Source organism: Tursiops truncatus, chromosome 10 (genome assembly GCF_011762595.2).
Source record: "Tursiops truncatus isolate mTurTru1 chromosome 10, mTurTru1.mat.Y, whole genome shotgun sequence".
NCBI lineage: Eukaryota > Metazoa > Chordata > Mammalia > Artiodactyla > Delphinidae > Tursiops > Tursiops truncatus.
The window spans coordinates 35,295,561-35,322,794 of NC_047043.1; the positions used below are offsets into that span (position 1 = coordinate 35,295,561).

Sequence of the window (27,234 nt, forward strand, 5' to 3'; positions counted from 1 at the left end):
GGCGGGTGGGGGAAAGCAGCAAAACCCGCGGGACCCGACCTCCCGGCCCTAAATCCGCGGTTCCCGCTTGCCCGCCACTGATCGGTTGCTACGTGACGCCAGCGCGCAGAGGCGCGTGCGCGGCCACGGCGGTGTGCGTGAGAGCGGACGCGCGCCGCGGCGGCGGCGGCGGCGGCGGGGACGGCGGCGACGGCAGGGGCCGAGGGGGCGGTCGCTACGAGGCGGGTGCGGAGCGGGCGGAAGAGGCGTCTGTGCGGGCGGTGAGGTCGCAGAGGAACATCGTGGGGGTGAGTAGCCGCGGCCTCGCCAGGGAGGTGGGGCCTGGCCGCACCTGCTGCGCGGGCCCGGGGAGCGGGGACGCGCGCCCCTTCACGCTCCTCATCTGCTTTTTCCCGGGGCGGGGAAGGAGCGGGGACGGGGGCTGACGAGGGTCAGTTCCTGGGCTAGGTCGCTGTGGGAAGCGGCAGCAGCTGGCCGGCGAAGACTCTAGTCCTGGAATGTGTTGTAGGCAGGAGGTGTTTGGGGACCTCGGGGTGGCTCTGCCAGGCTCCCGGGCCGAGGAGTCGGAATCCCGAGAAGCCCGGTTCCTAGAGCAGCCTCGCATCCTGCCTGACACGAGCTGGCGCGAGACCGAGACGAGGCGGAACCAGGGACGCCGAGGTTGGGGTCCGGAAAGTTTGGCACTGCTGGGGCCCTCAACTCCCCTGCCTTGGCTGGGCTCTGAGGCGGGGTTGGTTGTTATGGAGGGAGTTGTGAATCAGTGCCTGCGTGCGGCGTCAGACACACCCACGACCTGGAGAAGGCGATCTGTCAGTGTACAGAGGGGGCGGCCCACCTGTTGCCTAGTGTTTCCAACTTCGTGTGTGTGCGCACGTGCTTAATGCACGCCCCAAACTTTGTCGGCCCTAAGCATTTTATCACATTGTTGCTACAGGTTTTGCGGCCAAGGGGCGGCTAGCCATCCTCAGTTCTTCCTCATAGACTCACATCAGCTGTTTTGTTTCCCTAAGCCATGTTGTGCTTCTGTCGTTATTAGGGCCGAGGAAGTGTGGAGGCACCGGTTTTTCTTTTTCTTAAAAGTAGCGCGGGCTTGTTATTTACTAAGCAGAAAATACAGATTTTGTTCAGCGTGTGAGCTGGAAAAATGTCGATGGTCAGACAAGCCTGATTGGGTGCAGCTGATCATCAGCCCAGTGCTTTCTTCTCAGTGCGCTGGGCTCTCTAGTGGGTAGATGTGTGGCTGCAGTAGTGACCGTGCTCGGGAGAAAGGACTATTAGAGGTAGGAAGGAAGTCAGTCTTTTCTGACCGTTGATGAAGGCAGTGCGGTAGAAAGACAGGCTATACCGAAATTTAATCATGATTTGTGCAAGAAAATTGAAGAAAATAACTTGTAACTTCTCATTCGGATCTAAAATTCTGTGATTCAGTTTCATAACTGAGGATCTGTAAAGTATGTTGTTTGAGGTTCTTACGTCTTGGAACCAGTGATAACCTTGCTCTGTAGCACTTAGGGTACTCGGAATTCAGTATCTTTTGCGTTCTGGACTATAATAGCTTTTAGGACAGGAATCACGTTTGTTTTCTTCAGGGCCATATCTCCAGTACCTACAAAAGTGCCTGCCACAGAGTAGGCACGGAATAGATATTTATTATATGTGACACCGTGGATAAGTCATAACACGCAGTTAGCTCAGTCCTTCAAGTAGTTAATACATGTGCCCCCTCTTCCTAGTATTATGCTGCATATGAGAGGAGGACTGTGGGATTACAAATGACATAAAAGACCTGCCCTTTTAAGGGCAAACAGTCTAGCTAGGAAGATAAAGCATATTATATAAAATAATTATGAAACCAAATAGTATGTAAACAGGTGCTATGTGAAGTCCTATACTTTAAGTGCAGTAGAAATTTAGAAAAGATAAGACTTGTGGGCTGAATTAGTGAACTCTTCAGAAGAGGTAAGATTTCGTCTCATCTTTGAAAGAAGTGTAAAATTTCTGTTAGAGAAGAGATAAGTCATATGTTGAGAAAATAGTGTGAATTTGGTCATTGGGGGATATATTGCGGCAACTTACATGTACCATGAGAGGGGAAAATTGGAGAGATAAGGTTTAGTAGGTTGGGGAGGGAAAGTGTTAAGACTAAGGCAGGCTCATCAGCATCCCACTGATAGCAAGATGGAGCCTACTTTCCTGGAGGGATGGGAGTTGTGTTACTCAGAGTAGAGTCTTAAACAATCATAAGTGTTATCCTTACTTAAAATGAAAGGATATTATCGTTGAACCAAAATCAGGTTGTTGTATACCTCTGATTTCAGTACTAATTTGAATTAATGCCTCACTAATGTGCATGTATCTTATGTATTTAGTCAGCAGCGCATGTCCTCATTTCTAAAATCTACCTATGTGCTTGGGCCGTTCCATTGGAAATTTACTGAAATGATGTACCCAAAGCAATTATCGAGCTACTCTCAGTGACACAGTTTTGCTTGGGATTATCTCTTATAGTGGTCTGAGGTTTGTAATTACTGCTGATCCTGTAAAAAATAAAAATAATGTTAGCTGGGAAAGGAGTCTATTTGAAAAAGGATACTCAAAAATGTTGACAAAAAGATTTGAGAAAATTAAAGATGCTGCTCTTAAATATTGAACCGTTAGTCTTTATCTTTTGTTGTTATGTGAGCTTTCTTTTGAGTGTTGCATAAACCTGAACTTGAATTGCTAACCTGTGTAATGTTGCAACAGCAAATGTTAGTTAACAACTCAGCAAATATTTATTGGGTTCTGGCTATGGCTAGGCACTGTGTTGGGTGCCAGCAAGACAAAGAATAAAACACAGTGTAGCTGAGATACCAGGTGTTCATCAGGGGGGACAAACACTAACCGTGATGTGCTGTGATAAGAGTTCACCACTTTTGGAATGAATAAAATGCTGAAGGAATAGATCACTTTGGCTGGGGAAATAAATTGATAGAGTCAGGGAAAACTTTAAAGAGAAGACGTGGAACTTAGCCCTGAAGGTTAAGTAGCATTTTGCTACATGGAAAAAGGAAAACAATCATTCCCGCCAGAGGGGAGAGTATAAGCAAAATTGCTGAAGATTAAAATTGAATGGGAAAACCTTGAGTTTTTTGTAGGCTTCTTGTATGGCAGAAGTGATGAGACAGGAAAGGTATGGTTGGAGCCAAATTACAAGGAGGTCTTCCATTCTAAAAAACCTAGTCTCCCTCCTTCCAACACTACCCCCGTGTTGGTGATAGAGAACCTTGAAAGGTAGAATAATCAGATCAGAAAGTTAACAGGCAGTTCATATGCAGAACTGCATTAGAGCCGAGAGGGCGGGAGACCAGTTAGGATGTAGGTGAGAGATGCTGGGACCCTGAAGAGGGACAGTGGGAATGGATGGCTTGTAAAGATATTTTAGATGTTAAAAGTCTCTAAATGTTATGAACAGCTAGAGGTGAGAGAGAGTGAGAAGTCAAAGGTGACATGTCCAGCTCGAATAACTGGGGATTATGAGGACATTAAATTAGAAAACACAGGAGGAGGAATAGATTTACAGTGGAGGGAAGAAATGATGGCATGTTAATTTTAAGGCCCATGTGTGGAGTTTAGAGAGGCCCATTAGGTAACTAGAAATTCTACTCCAGAGTTTATGAGACAGTTTAGGAATAATTGTAATATAACTGACAGCCTCCAAGGCTATGGAAGTAGTACCATTCTAGGACTTAGTATAGTAATTAATGCTGTGGACTTTGGAGTCAGGAAAACCTGAAGTCAAATCTCTGTTATGCCACTATTGATTGGGATGGGTAACCTCGGGCAAGTAATTTAGCATCTCTGAACCTAAGTTTCTTCTGAAAAGTGGGGTTAATAATATTTTAAAGAATTGGTGTGGAGATTAAGATGGTATGTGCACAGCAGTTAGCACAATGCCTAGCTGATATATGCTTAATAAATAACAACTGTTGCTATTAGTAGTTACAGTCGCAGAGGTAGTAGAAGAAAAGATATTCCTATGCAGAAAAGTTGAGAGCGAGAACTGGAAAGGGCAAGGAGTGGAATTTTTGGAAATCAACACTTAAATCAAACTTAGATGGTTTCTCAAGCTTGAGCATGCATCAGAAATACCCGGAGGCTTTGGTAAAACACAGATTTCTGAGTCCCACCCCCGAAGTTTCTGATTCCGTAGGTCTGGGTGTGGCTCCTGAATTTGCATTTTGAACAAGTTCTCAGGTGATGCTGATGTTGTTATTCCCAGGACCACGCTTTGAGAACCACTGATTTACAGGGTTAGTGAAAGAGGAACCAGCATAGAGGCTAACAACGAGATTGAGTTTGTTGGAGAACCCAGAGAGACTTCAGAGAAGGATAAGGAAATAACAGCCTGCAGACTCTCTAGATCCACCAGTCTGCTTTCCAGTTCGATGAACCTCATCTCCTTCTTATTTCTGTTTTCTCCAGAATTTGGTGTAATGCTTGGCACATAGCATTGTTTGAATGAGCCTTTGAAGCTGTTTAATACTGTTCTTGTGCATGATTGCACATACTCAAACACAGATTTCATTCATCCTCTTATATCTCTGTTGGGTCTCAGACAAGGTACTTTTTCTAATTTTACAGACACACACACACACACACAAACACAATAACTACAGAAAATTTCTTTCAAATACCTGATGCATAGCTAGATGCTTTTGACTTTGTATTAGATTCGCCCCCTCCCCGCCCACTTTTTTTAAATGTCAGAAAGTCCAATTTGCAAAATAATTGTCAGTAACAAGTGTCAAGATTACAGTCTGTATCTTGTATTAGGCACTTTGCAGGTTTATAGGGTAAGCAAATAATATACTCACTGTACCTGGGATGTTTACAATAGGATGGGCAAAATTTAAAGGAAAGAAACAGGGTGAGATATAATCACAGAAATGTGGAAGGAGAGGAACCAGAATATAAGGACTTATTTCTTGTACGCCGATATACTTTGGATCTTACATGTCTCATATACTCATATAGCACAAAAGTTAGTCCTAATCTATGATTGGAAGTTATAAGAGAGTTCTGCTGTATAAGGAAATCAAACAGTTGTGCAAGGATATAAACACATTGAAAAGAGATTTCAGGAGTTAAATTGTAGCTAGATCAGTTAGCTACTCACCACGCTTCCTGGGTTCTTGTTCTCTTTCATTTATTCTTTCTGCTAACATTCATTAAGTATTTACTGTGTGCCAGAAACTGTGCAGAGTGCTGCACATAGAGGGATGCTCATTGCTCTGGGTATCCAACACTGGCTTTAGTTAGGGGGTATGATACTGTGTGAATGAGTGTGCACACACTTTGTCAGGGGACGATCTGATGCTTAAATTTTATAATCTTGAGAATATATTGATATGAGTAGACATCAAGGACTTGAAGTTAAATTCATTCAGCCGTATGTATGTATGCAAGGGGCCATGAGAAAATATAGAGATATATGGAAATTTTTTAAAGCAATCAAAGGATATATAATTTGGTAGAGAAGAAAACATATTTACAATACTACATAGAATATGGTAAGTGCTATATAAGTATTGATCACAGACTAGGTTCTCCAGTACTTGTTGAGCACCTGAGTGTTCAGTTTTGATTTCAACTCATAAGCTATTATAATGTTCCAGAAATTATAACATGTCATAAATCCACATTAATCTCCTGGGCTGCCTTTTGGATCTTTATATGATGCAAAAAATATTCTGGCATTTTGTGTCCTTGTTTTCTTGGTTTGGGAAATATAGTATATAAGTAACAAGATCATTAACTGTTAGCTACTGTTTATCAAGTGGCTGTAGTATGCTAGGCCTTTTCGCTAAGTCATTTAATTCTTATAATAACAACCTTGTAAGCTGGATATTATCCTCATTTTACTAATAAGGCAACCAAGTTTCAGAATGGGGAGAACAGTTTGCCTGTGTTCGTGGCCAGCGAGGTGGGACAGGGCTTCAGCCCCACGCTTGGTCTCCAGAGCCAGTGCTCTTCACGCATGTCAGCATGGGGCCCTAGCATGCAAACCTCCAGGTGAAGAAATCCAATCTTGTTTCTGCTGATTCGGGCAAAGTTGTTTGAGAAGTTAGAATTTTAATAACTGCCTGAATGATTGGAAACAGTTTGATAATATTGTTAGGAATGGAGGGGGAAAGGAGGTAGACAATTAAAGGTCCTGAAGCTGATTTTCCAGTGAAGACATGCTATATTTGACCCAAAACTTTTTAGTCAACTGACCGGTTATTCTACATAAACATTCAGATTTTCCGTTCTCTACGTATAGGTGCAGTCTTCTGGAGGAAGAATTGTACTTTTCCATGCTAATGACATTTAAAGTAAATTCACAACTACTTTTTTGACACTTAGGGAAAAATATCTTGCTGCTCACCTCAAACAATGTATACTTGAGATTTCTCAGCTAATCTTCTTTCTCTCCGCACCACTTATTCCTTTCACCCACCCAAGTGTTTATTTTTAAATCTATTTACAAGCTAAATACTTGTCTATATATCCTACTTCTGGTTTAATGTTCTTATTCTGATTAGATTTATCCCTTTTGGGTCCTATTTTGTACATTCCTGGAAATATCGATTATAATTATCTTTGTAAAGCATAGGTGATTTCCACTAATTTCATAATAAATTTTTAAATAAAATTATAGTGATACAAATGGATAAATATTAAACCCTGTATTTGTTATCTATTGCTGTTTAACAAATTACCTCTAAATTTTGCTGCTTAAAACAACAGACAGTTCTTATCCAACAGTATCTTTGGGTCAGAAATTCAGTTGAAGCTTAGCTGGGTGGACTCTGACTCGGTTGCAGTCGAGCTGTGACCAGCCTTGCAGCAGTCATCTGAAGGCTTGACTGGGGCTGGAGGATCTGTCTCCAAGATGGCTGCAGCCTTAGGTCTTTCTAGGGCTGCTTGAGTATCCTCACAACATGTCAGCTGGCTTTACCCAGAGCAAGTGATAAAAAGAGAAGAGCAAGGAGGGAACCACAGGCCTTGTATATCCTATCTTGATGACACACACTGCCACTTCTGTTATATTCTGTTTGTTAAAAATGAGTCACTAAGTCCAGCCCACACTCAAGGGAAGCCAGTTAGGCTCCACCTTTTGGGGAGGGATGTCAAAGGATTTGTAGACATATTTTAAAACACCCATAAGTACTTTGTCATATGAAGCCATTTCCTCAGCTGAAATTGATTGTCTCTGTTGTAGCACATGCTGTAACCTTTCTGACTTGTGTATTCACAGTATTTTCTGGAATGCTTTGGAGAAAAGGTAGTGGTTTTTTTAAAAATCTAAAGCAAGTTTTTACTTTTTAATTTTTTTTCTGGCCATGGCATGCGGCTTGTGGGATCTTAGTTCCCCAACCAGGGATTGAACCCAGGCCATTGGCAGTGAAAGCACAGAGTCCTAACCACTGGACCGCCAGGGAATTTCCGCAAGTTTTTATAAATTAAGATTTCTTGGGGACTTCCCTGGTGGTCCAGTGGTAAAGAATTCGCCTTCCAATGTGGGGGACATGTGTTCCATCCCTGGTCGGGGAACTAAGATTCCATATGCCGAGGGGCAACTGAGCCCGTGCGCCACAACTACTGAGCCTGCGTGCCTCAACGAGAGATCCCACGTGCCGCAAAACTACAGAACCTGCACGCCACAACTGGAGAGAAGCTCACATACTGCAATGAAAGATCCTGCATGGGGGCTTCCCTGGTGGCACAGTGCTTGAGAGTCCGCCTGCTGATGCAGGGGACACGGGTTCGTGCCCCAGTCCGGGAAGATCCCACATGCTGCGGAGTGGCTGAGCCTGCGCGTCTGGAGCCTGTGCTCCGCAACGGGAGAGGCCACAACAGAAAAAAGATCCTGCATGCCTCAGTGAAGATCTTGCGTGCCCCAACTAAGACCCGATGTAGCCAAAAAAATAAAGAAAATAAATTAATTAAATAAATATTAAAAAAAAGGTTTGTTGGTGACTTTTTTAAAGTTTTGCATCTGTCTCATTAGCTTTATTTTCAATACATCTGGAATCTTTTCATTTTTATCCTATTTTATGCATTTATTTTTATATAATTTCATTTATACTTATTTAGTAGTTTTCATAATTAATCTTAAATAGAACCAGACATTTCTAGATAAATTAATTTACCTTCCAAACTTTCAGAAGAGTACTTCCCTAACCAGTGTCTGAAGGCACACATTGTAGTTTCCATAGAACACAGACTTTGGGTTACATGATGAGCAATAAATGAGTCTATTAACTTATATTAAAGTCCTTTGGGTACTTTAGAAACTTCGTGAATAGGTCCTAAAGTAGGTCCATTAAATTCCAAATCTCATTCTTTAGAAGGTGTATGTATATAGAATATAATGGATTTAGTCAGGAAACCTTTTCAAAACGTGCCACAGTTTGGTTTATATTTTGGGACTATTTCTTTCTTTCTTTCTTTTTTTTTTTTAAGTGTCAATCTTTACTTATACAAAACAGTAGCAATGTAGAATATGGGAATTATCTTCCGCTGCCACACACGCAAGTTGTGAACATTCCAAGCCAATGTATACAGTTTGGAGGGGAAGGCTAAACAATAGCATCAACCATGCTACTGAACATAGGAATTTTTTATCTAAAAAGACTAAAAATTAGATAGCAATGTCTTCTTAATATTGCTCTCATCATTGAAGACGGAAGAAACATAAAAAGTGACTGTTTTTAAGATTAAAAGGGACTTTATTTCTTTAGATGGTAACCAAATCTTGACTTCATCACCCCTGCCCTCTACAAGTATCAATTACCTGCTTGCTTTTTCTTCTAATTTTAACCTAATTTTAGATAGACAGAAAATGATTCTCATATAACCTTCACCACCTTCCCCCAAATGTTAACATTCCTGTATATCTTTTCAGAAATATTTGATGTATATGGCATATTTTTATATTTATTCTTAAACATAAATGTCACCTACCATATTACTGTACTGCATCTTGCTTATTTTTCATTATATCCTGGAGGCTATTCCATGTCAGTACATGAAAAGGCTGCCTCATTCTCTATAGCCAGCTGCATAATATTCCATTGTATGGATGTTGTCAGGAAAAATTGTGAGAGACTATGAAATGGACATAAAAGATTACCGACTGTCCTATCTAGTGCACTCTTCCGGGTTATCTGAACCTGTCATTGTCTTTGAGCTATTTCAGAACTCTGTAAATTGTAGGAAACTGAGAGTAATGCAGATGATTCTTGTCCATAGAAATGCAAGTGGATTTTGTTGAGTGGAATGCAACTGAACGTTGTCCTGGGGATATCGAGCAGTTTTGCAGCATTTATTTGTAAAGCAATTTCAGCATTCCAGACAGCCTATATATATGTATGTGTGTTCTTTGACTTCTCCTTGGGACTGATTTTATTTTCTTCCTGGCTTCTTCATTAATTAATGAGTTAAATAAAATCTTTGACATGTTTTATATTTGCATGATTTTACTTTTTTAAAAAAATGTCCTTTTAACAGATGTACTATAACAAGTCCTTTTTTGATGGACATTTTATTTGCTCATGCTTGTTTTCAATAGTTTTAATCTCTAGAAAAGTTTGTGCTAGCCTGAAGCAGTACTTTGTGATTACTTGCCAATGAGATTAGTGGATGAGACAGTTTTGATAATTTTTCCATCAAACATTATGACCTGGTCCTTGTCCTCAAGGAGTTTATGGCCTAGTGGAGAAGGAGTAGAAATGATATCAGATGAAGAGTAGCAGGGTATTGGGTAATTTCCTAAAGGAGAGCTAAGTTTAAGTTCCCCTAAGGGAACTTGCATTGGCTTGCTTTCCTCACCGCATGTGATTTTCTCATAGGGCCCTCATCTGTGCTAGCTGGAGCAGAACTAGACAGCCCTCTCCTTGGAAAGCTGGGTGCCAGTGTTCCTGTTTTTAATGCTGGCTGTGGAACTAGTTAAGTTGGGGAGTCAAATGGAAACCCATGGCTCCAGTTACCAGCAGAATGGGTTATTTGTTCTTACAGACAGTGGCATTAGCAAGAGACTATAGTGGAGTCATATAGTTGGGGGTCAGAGTGGGGTTAGTGGTTATATTCTAAAGTCAAAACAATGCAAAAATCAAGTAATGTCATGGGCTTCCCTGGTGGTGCAGTGGTTGAGAGTCCGCCTGCCGATGCAGGAGGCACGGGTTCATGCCCCGGTCCGGGAAGATCCCACATGCTGCGGAGCGGCTGGGCCCGTGAGCCATGGCCGCTGAGCCTGCGCGTCCGGAGCCTGTGCTCCGCAATGGGAGAGGCCACAACAGTGAGAGGCCCGCATACTGCAAAAAAAAAAAAAAAAATCAAGTAATGTCAAAACATTCTTTAGGAGATCCTTTACTGCCTACAAAGTGCCATGTCATGGTTTTCTTAATACATGCACACCCCAACATAAGCTAATTTGAATTAGGAGAATTTAATTTTACTAGAAGTTTTATTTGACACCCCTAATTTGGCTTAACACCTCACTTCATGAGTGCCACCATTACTAAGCATTTCCTGACCTGCCTCAGTAACCTCTACTATGAAGCTATGTCTGCAGTTATGTAATCGGTGGTTTGGTAAAGTTCTTTCAGATACTTTTTTTGCTTTTGTGTAGTAGTAATAATCTTGTGTGCATTTGCATTGTTTTCATTGATTTCTTTGCTCTCTCTCTGTTCTGTCATACCTCCATTAAAGGTTTAATCATCTAAACCTTAACAAATTTACACTTTGTTAACTACTGAAGTAAGTATGTACTATTTATTTCAGTGGTTATTAGCCTTCTAAGGCTAATAATAAGGTTATTAGCCTTCTAAGGCTAATGACATGTGGAAATCACCTGTTGAGAGTTTTTAAAGGAAGGGTTAATGGTTAATTCTCCTAAGGCAGGATAACTATTCTACCACCTCTCTACCTCTCTGTTATCAGTGCTTCTCTAGAGCCTTCAATTAATTCTTTGCTGCCTCCATTTATCTGTCAGTGGTTGAGCAGTGTATGAAATCACTCGTACCTTCTGTTTCAGGCTTGATTATAGCAAGGAGCATATAGTCATATGAGTGGAGTGACGGCGAGCTCTCACTATTTCTAACTCCTTCTATATACATAGTTGAATTCATAAGTTAAATTTGAATATGTTGTGACTCCTTTGTGGTAAGAATTGACCTAATTCAGGTGAAGTTGGGGAGGAGATTCCCAGGGAGCTTACTTTCATCTATCTATCTATCTAATACTTCTGAGGAGACACCTTAATAAGCACTGATGTTCAAAGAAGGCTTCCTGGTGAGGGTGACACCTCATTAGGCCTAAAGAAAGAGACCTTACTTATGCAAGGAAAATGTATTTTGGGCAGAGAGATGGCTAAGTGTGTCACAGTAAGTGGTTACGAAGTTTGATGTTGCTGAAGCACAAAGTGAGAGGCAGGGCGTCCTTAGGGAGGAGGCTAGAGTGTAAGCACGGGTCAATTCAAGAAGGGCTGTGTGTGCTCCACGGACTTGTATACCAGCCCAATGACCATAATACAATCAGTGTGATTTTATTAATAATGTGATCACTAATAACTACCATTTGTTGAGCACTTACTATATGCCAGGAACTGTATTAAGTACTTTATAGTTATTATCTCATTTAATCCTCTGGGATATTCACAAGTAAAAATATGGAGGTGCAGAGAAGTTAAGTAACTTGTTCAAGGCCATGTCTATGAGTGCAGAGAGTGGATTCCAAATTGCAGAGATCTGACTCCAGAGCCTTTTAATTGGGAGTATTATTTTAAAAGTGTTAAGCAGGGGAGTAGTGTGATTATATATTTATTAGATTGATTATTCTGTAAGCTGAGTGGAGATGGAATTGAGGGGGACAGAAGCTGTTGAAGTATTTCAGGTGAGAGATGATTGAAACCTGAACAAGAATAGGAGTTACTAGATAGGCATAGGAGGGATGAATTAGAGGAATATTTAGGAGGTAAAATTAGGAGATCTAACCAATTGATTAGATATGGTGGGATCAGGGAGAGGAAGGAGTCAAGGAAGTCTTACAGGTTTTTAGCATGGATTGCTGTGTGATGATACCACATATTAAGATAAAGGACAATGGAGGAGGAGATGCATTAAGAGATTAGTTCGGTGTTGAGTATGTTGATTTGAGTTGCCAGTAGGGACATGCAGTAGAATCATATTGCAGGCATATGAATCTCTTCAAATGAATCTGAGATTCACAGGAGTGGCCTGGGCTAGAGATAGAGATTTGGAAGTTAGTAGGAGGTAGCTGAAACTGGGAGGATAGATAGATAAACTCACCAGGAAGTCACAGCCCTGGGAAACACAACTCTTAAAGAGACATTAGTGAAAGAATAGACACATGGTGGTAAAAGGAGAACCAGGAGAGTACACTGTCGCAGAGACTAAGGGAGTAGAGTTTCAAGAAGGGTGTGTCCATATTTCAGAGAGATCCAGGAAGGTAAGGATGGAAAAGCGAATCTTGGATATTCCAATCAAGAGGTTATTGATGACCTTGGTAAGAGTGGTTTCAGTGGAGTGGTGGGCTGATAGTGAGACTTCAGTGGGTTCAGGAGTGAATTGGAGGTTAGAAAGAGGAGGACAGGGGTATAGATAATCTTATGAAAGATTTGAGTAAATACTAGAGAGGTATTAGAAAGTATGTGTGAAGCACAGCGTTGAAAAACTGGCCCTAAACTCTGCATACTGTCAACCTTGGCAAAGCTGATGTGGGCTCAGTCCAACAAATTGAAAGTCTTTGAACCCTTTGGGGGAGTGTAGACTTAACTCCTGAGAGTCGGAGTCAGCTGCTTCCTCTGTAGCCTCCCAGTGAGTCCTTCAGTTTGCTCTAATTTGTATGTCAATGCAGTATACCTCAGGAAATCATCACCAGTGCACATCATCCTGAACGATATTTTGGTTAAAAAAAGAAGTGATGGGAGAAGTTGGTGGAGGAAACCCTGGGGAGGAAAATGATAGTTATGGAGTAGCTGTTAAGTGTCAAGCATGTACTATGTCCTGTTATTTCATTGCATTTTCATAACCACCCTACCAGGGGTGTGGCTATCCCCATTTTCTGAATGAGGAGATTGAGAACCCGTAGCCTTATCTCCCCTTATCCTAGGTTCTGCCACCGATGTCTGTAAGCTTGGACAAGTTTCTCAGTTTCCTCATTTGTAAAAAAGCGTGGTTATTATCCTTAAGTCCTTCCCGGCTCTAGGGTTCTAGGAATCTGTAAATAGTTACCAATAGTGTTGCTGTTTGGGCATGAAAAAAGGCTGTTAGGGGAATTTCCCTTTCTCAGTGAATTAGTAACTTAACAGTAACACTGTCAGGTTGTCCACACTAAATAATTTATTTTCCCGTCACACAGTGAGTACCCATTACGTACGTGGCCTTAGAAGGCTACTGTAAAATAAATCAAGTAAATGGGCTCGGTGACATGCTCTCCATCAGTTGTTACGAGCCCCGGGCACATGGGCACATAGCTACCTGCAAGACTGTGTGATGATTTTAAAGTGTGTTATAGGTTAAGTGCTAAGTATTTTTATTAATTTAGGAGGTACTCTGGCATGTGGCCTTTAAAAATTACATTATTATCTTATCATAAATCTTGATTAAGGCAACAAAACATATTTACTGTGGCCAGCTTCACAGCTGGGGTGAAATGTTTTATAGTGTGTATAATGAGCCGCTAGATGATGGTGATTATCTGTTCACATCTGAAAAACGAGAGTTGGGAAATTAATTAGAAGCTTTAAAAGTCTATTTAATTGTGAAAATTAATTTCAAGTAACAGTATCACATACCCAGTAAGCACTAAATAATTGAGGGGGAGGAGGGAAAAAAGGAAATTATGAGGCTTTCAAACCTTCTTAAGTCCATTTTGGAAAATGGTTAGAACAAAAATGTAATGCTAGTGTGATTTTCAGAGACATCCTTTACAACATGATGTATAAAGAAACAAGATTAGCAAGTAATAAGCATTTTTAAATTAAATATTCTCCCAATTTCAAGCCAGTGTGTTCTAGGTACACTGATCCTGGCAAGCAGAGGTTATGGTTATGGACTCTCTCCTCAGAGGGCGTTATGAAAATTTATAGGAGCAATTTTATTTTCTAATTTGGTTGAGATGCATATTATTTTATTATAAATTATTTTAAAATTTCTCCCTCATAGCTAATGTATTTTTATAAGTGATTAGTAGGTTCTAAATCTATGAATTTTATTAAAGAACAGTAGGTAGCATAACACAATTTTTGTTATAAAAAGTGAGCATTGGGACTGATAGCGTTGATGGCCACTGCATTAGTCTTCTGTTGATGTGCCACAAACTTGCAGCTTAAAACAACAGCCCTTCGTGATCATTTCTGTAGGTCAGAAGTCCAGCATGATATAGCGGTGTTCTTTGCTCTGGGTCTTACTAGGCTGAAGTCAAGGGGTTTGCAGGGGCTGTGATCTCATCTGAGGCTTGGGGTCCTCTACCAAGCTCATTAGTTGTTGGTAGAATTCGATTCCTTGTGATCATGTAACTGAGGTCCTCATTTTCTTGCTGGCTGTCAGCTGGGGGTCCCTCTCAGCTCCTAGATGCCACCCTGAGGTTCTAACTACATGGCCCTACTCACAACCTGGCATCTTACTTCTTCAAAGGCAGCAGGAGAATCTCTCCAGTTGACTATAACAGTGTCTCATATAAGGTAGCCTAATCACATGATTGACTATCCCATATTCACAGGTGCCGCCTATACTCAAGAGGAGGGGATTATACAGGGCACGTACACAGGGGAGAGGGAGGAGAATGGGGGGTGGGGGCGTCCTAGAATTCTGCCTACCACAACCACTAGTATCACATCTTCATACCTGTATCTTTTGTATATGTCAGTGGAGTTCAGTTATTTGAAACAGGACCACACTAGCTACTTTAAGCATTCATACAGATATCGAGTACCTACTGTGTGCCAGGTACTTTTCTAGGCACTGAGATGAACTGCCCATGGAGCTTATCTTCTAATGATAAATACCTAATGATGAAGATAATAAAATGGAGTAGCAGGTGAGAAGTGTGTGTGGGGGGTATTCTTTTAGGTAGGATGGTGAGGGAGCAGAGACCTGAATGATGAGTAGCCAGTAGTGGGGACTCTGAGAACAAGATATTCTAAAAGGCAGAGGGAAGGTAATTATAAGGACCCGAGTTCAGGTAAGCTCGTCTGTGTTTAAGGAACAGCAAGGCCAGCGTGGCTCGAGCAGAATGTGAAGAGAGGAGTAGGATATGAGTTCGGGGAGGTGATTTGGTGACAGCTCATACAGAGCCCTGTAGGCCTTGGAAAGGGTATGATTCTTTTTTATATTACATATTTTTATATAATTTTTTATTGAAGTATAGTTGATTTACAGTGTTGTGCCAATCTCTGCTATACAGCAAAGGGACTCAGTTATATACATATAGACATTCTTTTTTTTATATTCTTTTCCATTATGGTTTATCACAGGATATTGAATATAGTTCCTGTGCTATACAGTAGGACCTTTTTGTTTATCCATCCTGTATATAATAGTTTACATCTGCTCATCCCAAACTCCCAGTCCTTCCCTCCTCCAACCCCCTCCCCCTTGGCAACCACAAGTCTGTTCTCTATGTCTGTGAGTCTGTTTTTGTTTCGTAGATAGGTCCATTTGTGTCATGTTTTAGATTCCATATATAAGTGATATCGTATGGTATTTGTCTTTCTCTTTCTGACTTACTTCACTTAGTATCGTAAAATCTAGTTGCATCCATGTTGCTGCAAATGGCATTATTTTGTTCTTTTTTATGACTGAGTAGTATTCCATTGTATATATGTACCATATCTTTATTCATCTGTCAGTGGACATTTAGGTTGTTTCCATGTGTTGGCTATTGTGAATAGTGCTGCAATGAACATAGAGGTGCATGTATTCTTTTGAATTATAGTTTTGTCCAGGTATATGCCCAGGAGTTGCTGGATCATATGGTAATTTTTTTTTCTTTTTTTTTTTGGCTGCACCCTGTGGCATGTGGGATCTTAGTTCCCCAACCAGGGATCGAACCTGTGCACCCTGCAGTGGAAGTGCAGTCTTAACCACTGGACTGCCAGGGAAGTCCCTTTTTTTTTCAAATGGTAATTCTATTTTTAGTTTTCTGAGGAACCTCTACACTGTACTCCATAGAGACTGCACCAACTTACATTCCCACCAACAGTGTAGGAGGGTCTGGAAAGGGTATGATTTTTATTCAAAGATAGGAAGGGATTAAAGGGTTTTAAGCAATGGAGTGACTGATCTGATTTACATTTTCAAAATATTTGTACTGAGAAAGGGCCTCTGGGGGTGGGGGAGATATATAAATACAAATAGATAAATTCTGTGAAGGAAATGAATACAGTCATATGAGTGCAGATGATAAGGTATCCTGGCGAGCCTGAGGTCAAGGAAGGCTGCCTGAGGAAATGGTACCTGAATTGCACCTGGAGGATGGAAGGTGAAAAGAGGAAGGGGTCCCAGCAAGGGAACAAATTATGTCAAAACCCTGTGGCATGAGAGAGCTTGTCATGTGCCAGGGAACATTAGGGGAAATGGAGTCAGATAGGAGCCAGATTCCACAAGCCTCGAAGGCCTAGTTAAATGTTTTTCCTGTTCTCTTATGTTAAGAGGCTTGGCAGGCCACTGAAGATATTTAAGTGGGGGTGAGAGTCATGGAGGGGTTGAGGGAAAGGGTTCATAATCAGTCTTATAATGTGACATTCAGTCTGGCTGCTGTGTGGAGGACAGCTTGGGGTGACAAAAGGGAGATGGGTTAGGAGCTAAGAGATGGTCCAAATGAGAGACAAGGGTGGTGAGGACTAGAATAGTAGCATAGAAGTTGCCAAGAAGTAAATTGATTTGAGAGCTCATTTAGGACGTAACATTAAAAGACTTGCTGATGAATTAGGTATGGGTGTAAGGTTGAAGCAGGTGTCATTCTGGTTTCCATAATTGGATTCACTGAGCTGAGGAACATTGTAGGAGGGCAGGCTTTTTAGTGGCAGAGAGGACGTAGAGAGTACGAAGTGAGTTTTGAAGTACCTTTGAGGTAACCAAGTAGAGATATAAAGTAGGCAGTGGGATATAGAGGTCTGGAATTCAGAGAAGAGAGCCATTAATATCTATATGGCCTTTTTTGGTTAATTTTGAGGGCTTAAATATGCTAGAAACTGTATTAGGTTCTGGGAGTGTAAAGATGATTAAGACATTCATTCAGTACTTGTTGACTGAATTTATGTTATTGCTTTCTGGAAGTTTGCTTACCAACAAGACAAATCAATAACAAAATCACAGGGCATTGTTGATGGGGGCAGTGATAGAGGGAAACAGAAGCTGATTCCAAATCGTATAAAAGGGGCACCTGACGTAGATTGGCAGTTTCTGTGAAGGCTCTTGCTGAAGGGTGTGATGTCTGTTCCGAGCCTTGAAAGAGCAGGCAAATTTAGCCAGACGAGGGGAATATAAGAAATTCCAGTAGTAAAAGCTTGTTCATATTAGAGAAGACGATGAAATCTCAGAAGAGCCAACAATTCCAAATCCCTGGCTTTCTCTACAGGCTGGACAAGTGGTGGTAAGGCAGCGTCTGTGCTTAAATTGGGTGTTTTTATGGTGATGGTGGTGGACCTCTGATGTAGCCATTCTTGCTCTGCAGCCCTTTTGGAAAGAGAGGAGAAGAGTATTCATAGCTGGCAGGGACTTCAGAGAACTTTAGCCCTTTCTTCTCATTTACAAATGAGGTTACCAGTAGCCAAAGAGGATACCTTGCTGATACCTTGTCAGCAAGTCTGTCTCCGGGCGTCCAAGGTAAGGTTCTTCACACTGCTACAGGAGGCCCAGTGCCCTTTAACTATGTATTTCCACATTCTCTGACATATTTATATGGAAAGAGAGTGTACTGGAAATACTCAGATGCTGCCATTGAGTATTGCAGGTCTCCACATGGGCTGTGTCTTTGGAAGAGAAACTGAGAATTCTCTCTAGACTGTGTTTGTACCCTCTTTCTTTTTTTCTACCCACTGTATCTTTGTCCTTTTCTTCATCATGTACTAGCAACGAATAATAACAACAGTATAGTTGTGCAGTGATAGTAGTGGTTAATATTTATTGAATATTATGTGCTGGGCACCATAGTAATTGTTTTACCTCATTTAATTCTACCAACAGTCCTCTGAGGTAGCATTTTAGTACTACCAGAGGAGAACATGGAGGCTTAGAAAAAAGGTTAATGTGTCAAGGATTACACAGTAATAAATGGTGGTGCCAAGATTTGAACTCAAGCAGTGTGACTTTGGATACTCTTTACTGCCTTTCCTAAGACAATTTATAAGCAGTGCTGTCCGATAGAAATATAATGTGAGCTACAAATGCAAGCCATGTTTGTAATTCAAAATTTTCTGGTAGCCATGATGAAGGAAAGAAAAACAGGTAAAATTAATTTAGAAATATTTTTATTAAGCCCTATATATCTAAAATGTTGTCATTTAAACATCTCAGTGTGAAAAAATAAATGAGATATTTTCATAAGTCTTTGAAATACAATGTGTATTTTATAGCATGTTTCAATTTGGACTAGCCTCATTTTCAAGGGCTCAATAGCCACATATGATGACTGGCTACCGTTTTGGCCCATGCAACTCCAAAGGGGCAGGAGAGTGAACGAAAATTCTGACTGTTCTGCTTAGTGGAGCCAGAGAGAGAAAAAACCTGCTGAAAATCCACAGATGAGGCAAACTGAAGAAGGCAGAGTGGTAATTCCTGGGTCTGATCCAGTGAGCAGGGGCGAGGGGAGTTTTCTCTCCCATTGCCCTGAAGCTAAGTGAGGTAACCTTTTTTTCTTCCCACATTGAGACTCAGCATTTTTCTGTAGTGTTACTCATCATGGTTAGTTTTCATAGTAGTCCAGTCCTTAAACACTTTTGGAAATAAAGGCATTTGTGGCTGGCCACCAGATATTGCAACATTCTTTCTGTGGGAAAGAGGTAAGAATTCTAAGACTTATACATTACTTGCTTTTGGAATGTCATCTTTTGTTCGTTGGGGAGGGGGTGAGATTGGAAACTGTAGTGATCATTTGCTGTGTGATCTCTAAGTTACAGCTGTTACAGCAGAAGGAGAAGAGTAATTAACTTTTTAAGTTTATATTTATGGGTAATGCTCATCACCTGTTACTTTCTTTGCCCTGTAGCTAGGCTCATAGTAAGCCTTCATTCACCCAATTGTTTGTTCAGTTGAATATTAGCTGAGAAGCAAATATACCTAGAACTGAGCTATTTGAATCGTTTCCTTCATGAACTTCCATTCTTAGACACTTGCTTTCCCTGGGTCCTTCCCCTCAGAAAAAGCAACACAGGCTTATCCTAACAAGCTAAATAACATTGGCATGTAGAAAGAATGAACAGCCCTGTCCTTCCTCCGTTCTGAAAATGCAGACCTGTGTACTGTCTAAAAGCACATCAGGAGTGTTATATTTTTGTGAATGGAAAAATAGAATAAGGATATATCAGAGATTTTTACCAGAATGTTGACTCTCGGGATTATACTGTTGTTAATGTTTGTTTACATTTCCGAAGTATCTGCAGAATTTACAGTTGAAAAACCTTAATAAATCACTAGACACTTAGCAAGAGAAACCAAGAAAGGGGCCTCATAATAATTAAGTGGTATTGTAAGTTTAAAAGTATTTGGAAAATGTGAGAAACATCATGCAAAGTGTGATACAGGGATATAACCTTGATTAGTCAAGTGGAAATTTGGAAACCAAATACCTGCTGAATATTACGGGGAGGGAGAAGTTCTTGATGAAAACATTTGGTTATAAGCAGTTGAGAGATATTTTTAAGATGAGCACATGTTATTTATTTATTTATTTCTGCATCAGGTCTTAGTTGTGGCATGTGGGATCTTTCACTGCGGCGCGTGGGCTTCTCTCTAGTTGTGGCGTGTGGGTTTTTTTTCCCCTCTCTGTAGTTCTGGGGCGCAGGCTCCAGAGCATGTGGGCTCTGTAGTTTGCAGCACTCAGGCTCCCTAGCTGAGGAGCGCGGGTTCAGTAGTTGTGGCACACGGGCTTAGTTGCCCCGTGGCATGTGGGGTCTTAGTTCCCCGACCAGGGATCGAACCCATGTCCCCTGCATTGGAAGGCGATTTCTTCACCACTGGACCACCCGGGAAATCCCTGAGCACATGTATTTTTATAATCAATTCCTGAGAGTGGCATGGAGTCCCACGTTTGTGTCTCCAACCTATACTTAGATCATTTCATTTCAATGTATTATTTGTTTATTGAATACTGTCCTTGTGGGACACCAGGGAGAAAGACCTAGTAACCACCCTCCAGGAATTTGTTTTGGCTATTTTTAACTATTAAAAATCTGTTTTTTACTAAAACTCTATTCCCATCAATAGTTTCTCATTTCTTCTCAAATTGCTTCTCAGGAAAGTACAGCAAGTCAGAGATCATCCATATCAGTGTATTCATCCTTTTGTTTGGGAAAAAAAAAAAAAAGGCCTCCTTTAGATAAACAAATATTTCAGCACTTTTTAAAGTTTCCACTTCTTAAAATTTTTTAAAATATCATTTAAATAAAAGATAAATCAACTCTTGTTTTAAAAGAAGGAAACACTTCAGAAGTACATTGAGTTTAAACATAAACCTTCCCATTCACTCCCTTCTATCCCCTCACTCCCACCCCCCTCCCTGGAAGTTACTACTGTTAACAGTGGGTGTGTGGCCTTGCAGTCCTTTTTTCCATGTATGTATTTACTTAATTCAGTAGATATTTAAGTGCCTTCTTAAATATAGAAACACACATATATTTATATTTACATAGTTGGATCCTATTGAACTGAGGCCTGCTCTCTGCACTTAACTGTGTTTTGGAGCTTAAGTCAGAACTTTCAGATCTATTCCGTTCTTATTAACGGCTGCCGCGTTGTAGGGATGCACTGTAATTTATTTTCCACCCCCCCCCCACTTTCTGCTATTACAAGCAATGCTGAATTAATAATCCTAGAAGCAGAATTACTGGGTTATAGGAAATGTATATTTAAAAATTTGACAGATTCTGCTAAATTAACCTCTAAAAAGCTGAACCAGTTTATATTTCCAACAGCAATATGAGATCATTGTTTTCCTACATATATGATTTAGTTATAGAGATTTAGAACTTGAGGGGACCACAGAATGTGGCCCAACCCCTTCCACCCCTTTTCTAAGGTAGAAAATGAATCTCAGAGACTTGAAATGATTTGTCCAGATCTTACCCAGCAGAACTATGAGTACTTCCCAGTTTCTGATTCTGTGTTGTCTTGGAGGCATCTTAGTTTAGACACATTTTATAGTGCAAGGTTCTGCCATACTGTTTGTTTCTCTTTCTTTTCTGTTGTTACTCGAAACAAACTTCCTTTTCAGTTTCACATTTTCTGATAGTGCCCTGAGACTCCTGCCTTTGCCATCTTGTCTACATGGAACATCTTTCACTTAATATCCTTAAAAAGCTACCTCCTTCCATTATTTAAAGCCCTCCTTATCCACAGGGTGTATGCATTACTTTAGATTTCCCCATAGGTACAGCACAGCAAAGGAAGTATTTTATGAATCTTCCTCATCGGCAGCTGACCCTACCCTGTTGGCCAAGTAAAACATAAGCTTCTTCTTTTATAAGCTTGGAGAAGGAAATAGACTGCAGGCATTGGTCTATTATAGCATTTCTGCTACATTTGATCATTTTATGTCAAATAATGTGATGACATTTAAACTAAATGAACTCCAACTTAATAACATTAAAAATTTTATTAATTACAGTTTATTTTTTTCTCTTAAAAATAACAAAGAATGTAGTCTACTTATAAAGTATAAGTGGAATCTCCTCCTCTTGTGTTAATATATTTATTGCTAAGGTGTCTGCATTGGAGGCTTGTTTCTCTTATAAAGGCATGGTCCTGGTATCTTTTCTTGATGGGCTATGAGAATTTGTGTCAGTGACATCCCAAATTGGTGCTCTAGCTGAGCTGGTCACATATCAAGATGATAACTTTAGGTAAAGAATCAACTTATGAAATTCTAAGGAACAGAGATCAGCCTTGATGCATAGTTTGATCGTGATAAAAGAGAGAGAATTCAGTATTAGATTTGAATTAAATTTGGTCCATGAATGTTGTTCGGAACTGAGGATAGCAGTCTAATCATAAGCTTATCAATTATTCAGTAGCATCTTGGGGATATTAGTGCACAGAATACAGAAAGCCCATCCGTTACCCTTTAGAGTTTTTGTTCTAAAACAGAAGGAAAAAAATGTACATTATTCTCTTTTTTAATGGATTTTATTCTTCCACAGTGTCAGTGAAGCTTATATGTGCACTGGAAGAGTGCACATATAGGCAGGCCACATATTTGCATATTCATGGGGGTTTATGGAAGATTTGGGGTAAGATTAAGTTTGGAATATGAAGGATGACAGTTTTACAGGAAAAGTCCATTTTCCTAGTCTTAAGAGACGTGGACTTCTTGAACTTTCTGCCTAAGATTTTGTTCCTGAAATGAAAGTTATTTGCTTGACACGTGCTGTTCATCCCCTTATTCTACATACACACTATAGATTTGGATTTGGCTGTAGATTTGGCCTTGGCCATAAATTTGGGTCAGTGGCTCTCAGTTTGAACTGTTAAGTGCTAGACTACATGAGGATAATTATCTCTGAGTTTTATTCTTTCTTTTCATTGCAGTAGAGAATGGTATGTTGGAGGAATAAAGACAATGCTCATAAAACCAAGGGAAGGGATTATATAGGGGAAAAAAAAGAAAAAAAGGAAGACTAGTATAATATATGAACATTTCCTTTAGATTATATGCTAGAATGGCAACAAATAAATTTATAAATCAGGATCTTAGGTGGACTAATTTCTCAGAACTGATCTTCTTTTAAATTTCACAGAGGGTAGCCAAGATAGCAGGGTTTAACAAACTGCATCAAAGTATGCACAGTAGAACATTTTTATAACATCTACAAATGAAAAGCCAATTTCCTTTATGCAGACAATAATGCAAATGTTCACAGTAGCTTTGCTACAAAGAAATTAAATTGTTGCAATTGATGATTCCACTGCTTTAATGGGAGTTCACGCTATAATAACCTTTATTAATTAGGAAAATATCCTGTAATTTAAATCTGGGCAAGAATATTACAGACCCATAAGTTGCCACTGAAGAAATTAAAAAGAAATGGCTGTCCTGTATTTTCAAATATTATTATAACTAATAACCTCTGTACTCATCTTGACTTTTTCCATTGTTTTTTGGCTCTTGGGGCATATATTTTTCTGTTCCCAGTGTACAGTTCATATAATTTTCAATAGACTTGGGACCAGTAAGGCTGATAACCCAAAAAAGGATAGTTATATAAACTCTAAGATCTATAAGTGATAGCCATTCTTAGAGTTGCAGTCTGTGACTTGTCATTTACAAAAGTGATCCCATTGTATAGAGGGTTGACTTATAGGGAGTTACACAGTGGCACAAACAAGAGCTGAGAGACTGAGGGAAGGTTGTGGCTGGATAACGTAGGTCTTTGGGAAATGGGTTAATAAAATTTGGTGATAGGTTTCTGTACCTTATCCCTTTCTGAAGCATAAGCTCAAGAAGGTACTCTAGGGAAGAAAGAAGCAAGCTTCAATATTTGGGGAAACTTTAAAATAGAATGAAACTCTCTTGGGTCATTTGATACTTATTTTGTTCTAGCATACCTGATTTGAACGCTGTTGTTTGTTGTTTGCCGGTGTTTGGGAAAGATTGTTTTTTTTGTTTGTTTGCTTTTATTTTTGTTTTTTTTGCGGTACGCGGGCCTCTCACTGTTGTGGCCTCTCCCGTTGCGGAGCACAGGCTCCGGACGCGCGGGCTCAGCGGCCATGGCTCACGGGCCCAGCCGCTCCGCGGCATGTGGGATCTTCCCGGACCGGGGCACGAACCCGTGTCCCCTGCATCGGCAGGCGGACTCTCAACCACTGCGCCACCAGGGAGGCCCAAGATTGTTTTAATTAGAGATTGGATCCAGAGAAACTGAAGAAGTAATGAATAGAAAATAAAAATAATACTACAGATTATATATTGGGCTGTTTTTGCCTTGGGAGTCTCAGATATTTTGTGATTGAATAATAGAATAGCTTTTCCCAGCCACCCCAGAATTAGATGTCATTGCCAGACTAAGCCAGGAGCATTGCCTAGTCTAGGAAAACACTTCTCACAAGATGGCCCAGGGCTTCCCTGGTGGCGCAGTGGTTGAGAATCTGCCTGCTAATGCAGGTGACACGGGTTCGAGCCCTGGTCTGGGAGGATCCCTACATGCCGCTGGAGCAACTGGGCCAGTGACCCACAACTACTGAGCCTGCGCGTCTGGAGCCTGTGCTCCGCAGCAAGAGAGGCCGCGATAGTGAGAGGCCCGCGCACCGCGATGAAGAGTGGCCCCCGCTTGCCACAACTAGAGAAAGCCCTCGCACAGAAACGAAGACCCAACACAGTCAAAATAAATAAATTAATAAACTCCTACCCCCAACATCTAAAAAAAAAAAAAGATGGCCCAAGGTCACTGGTAGGCCCTGATCAAAATATAATGGCAAATGTCAGGTGATCTCATAGTCTTTCATTTATATATATCCTTTGGCAACTTGCTAATAACCATACAAGTGAAGCATTAAGAATATGTAAGACGTGGCATTCATAAATCCATGTTTGCATAATACTAGAGTTTATAAAGGATTCTGATTTAGTGTTCTACTAAGAAGTCTGGCTACTAAGCAGTCTGATGCAGCATTGCAAAACTCCTATTCCACATATGAACATGCGTAAGTTAGAATTAGTTTATGTTTTTGGAAAGATACATATCACTGTTATGTTGAGTTGTGTTTTTCAGTTGTTTCTGTTTTTTTTTTATTATAAATTGCTGTTTAGCCTTATCATTATCAATTTAATTTGTTACAGGTTGTTCAGCTAACCCTATAGTGTATATTGATGCATATTTGTATTAATAATATTCTTGGTCTGTAATTTTTCAGTAACTAGAGTTTTAACTACGTTGTAGTTAAAATGTGAATTATTCTCCCCATATTAGTAAAGCAGATATATATGTAATCTCCAAAAGTTGGATTGAAAAGTGACACCTCCTTTTTTTTTTTTTTATCACCCATGGCATATTTACCGGGTCTGAATAGGGTATTTAAAAAAAAGTTTGAGAACTACTGGTGTGAGGAGCTAGTTGGCAAGTCTAGGAGTCAGAGTGAGACTCATTTCTGACTTCTTCCATAGCATAACTCTTATAAGTTCAGGACTTGACAGACGTTGGTTTAAATCTGCAATTTATTGTCTGTGTCCTTGGACTAGTTGCCTAATCTTATCTGTCCCTCAATTTCCTATTTGTTAAATAGGATAAAAATGTACCTACCTAATCCACTTGTTAGAATTCTAGGTAAGGTGGTGTGTGTAAAATGCTTAGTATTCTGCCTAGCTTATAATTAAGTCTTCAATAATAGTAACCATTATTATTAGGTGAGAAGTACTTTCTGTGTCCCTATTGCAAAATGGTTAATTTGCTACTAGATTGTTACTTTGTTTTAAGCTTCTGCCTTAAAAAAAAAATTTATAGGAGTATAGTTGATTTACAATGTTGTGTTAGTTTCAGGTGTACAGCAAAGTGCTTTAATTATACATATACATATATTGATTCTCTTTCAGATTCTTTACCCATATAGGTTATTACAGAATATTGAGTAGAGTTCCCTGTGCTATACAGTAGGTCCTTGCTGGTTATCTATTTTATATATAGTAGTGTGTGTATGTTAATCCCAAGCTCCTAATTTATCCCCACTCCCACATGTTTCCCCTTTGATAACCATAAGTTTGTTTTCAAAATCTGTGAGTCTGTTTCTGTTTTGTAAATAAGCTCATTTGTATCATTTTTTAAAAAATTAGATTCCACATATGAGTGATATCATATATTTATCTTTCACTGTCTGATTTACTTCACTTAGTATGATAATCTCTAGGTCCATCAATGTTGCTGCAAATGACATTATTTTGTTCTTTTTTAAGGCTGAGTAATATTCCATTTTACAATATGTATGTGCCACATCTTCTTTATCCATCTCTCTGTTGATGGACATTTAGGTTTCTTCCATGTCTTGGTTATTGTAAATAGTGCTGCAGTGAACATTGGGGTGCATGTATCTTTTTGAAGTATGGTTTTCTCCAGATATATGCCCAGGGGTGGGATTGCTGGATCATATAGTAGTTCTATTTTTAGTTTTTTAAGGAACCTCCATACTGCTCTCCATAGTGGTTGTACCAATTTACATTCCCACCAACAGTGTAGGAGGGTTCCCTTTTCTCCACACCCTCTCCAGCATTTATTGTTTGTAGACTTTTTGATTATGGCCATTCTGATTGTAGTTTTGATTTGTATTTCTCTGATAATTAGTGATGTTGAGCATCTTTTCATGTGCTTTTTGGCCATCTGTATGTCTTCTTTGGAGAAATGTCTACTTAGGTCTTCTGCCCATTTTTGGATTGAGCTGTTTTTTTGACATAGAGCTGCATGAGCTGTTTGTGTATTTTGGAGATTAATCCCTTGTCGGTTGCTTCATTTGCAAATATTTTCTCCTATTCTGTAGGTTGTCTTATTTTTTTTATGGTTTCCTTTGCTGTGCAAAAGCTTTTAAGTTTCATTAGGTCCCATTTGTTTATTTTTGGTTTTATTTTCATTACTGTAGGAGGTGGATCAAAAAAGATATTGGTGCGATTTATGTCAAAGAGTGTTCTGCCTATTTTTTCCTCTAAGAGTTTTATAGTGTCTGGCCTTACATTTAGGTCTTTGATCCATTTTGAGTTTATTTTTGTGTATGGTGTTAGAGAATGTTCTAATTTCATTCTTTTACAGGTAGCTGTCCAATTTTCTCAGAACCACTTATTGAAGGGACTGTCTTTTCTTTGTTGAATAGTTTTGCCTCCTGTGTCATAGATTAATTGACCATAGGTGCGTGGGTTTATTTCTGGGCTTTCTATCCTGTTTCATTGATCTATATTTCTATTTTTGTGCCAGTACTGTACTGTTTTGATTACTGTAGCTCTGTACTATAGTCTTGTCATTTTAATGCCTTTAATATGGAGGTTCATTGTTAA

At 40.0% G+C, this 27,234-nt stretch overlaps 1 protein-coding gene across 5 annotated transcripts in view; it reads left to right on the plus strand.

The window, feature by feature from the left end:
- Positions 1-132: 132 nt before the first annotated feature.
- BTBD9 (BTB domain containing 9) overlaps positions 133-27,234 on the plus strand; it is a 415,523-nt gene continuing 388,421 nt past the window's right edge. For 2 of the 5 annotated variants that reach the window (XR_012334472.1, XM_073810770.1), the window contains exon 1: positions 152-287. The gene's annotated coding sequence lies outside the window, so the exon portion shown is untranslated. Of the gene's footprint in view, positions 288-475; positions 661-27,234 lie in introns of those variants that run through there. The other 3 variants (XM_073810771.1, XM_033864315.2, XM_073810774.1) reach the window with 3 other exon arrangements.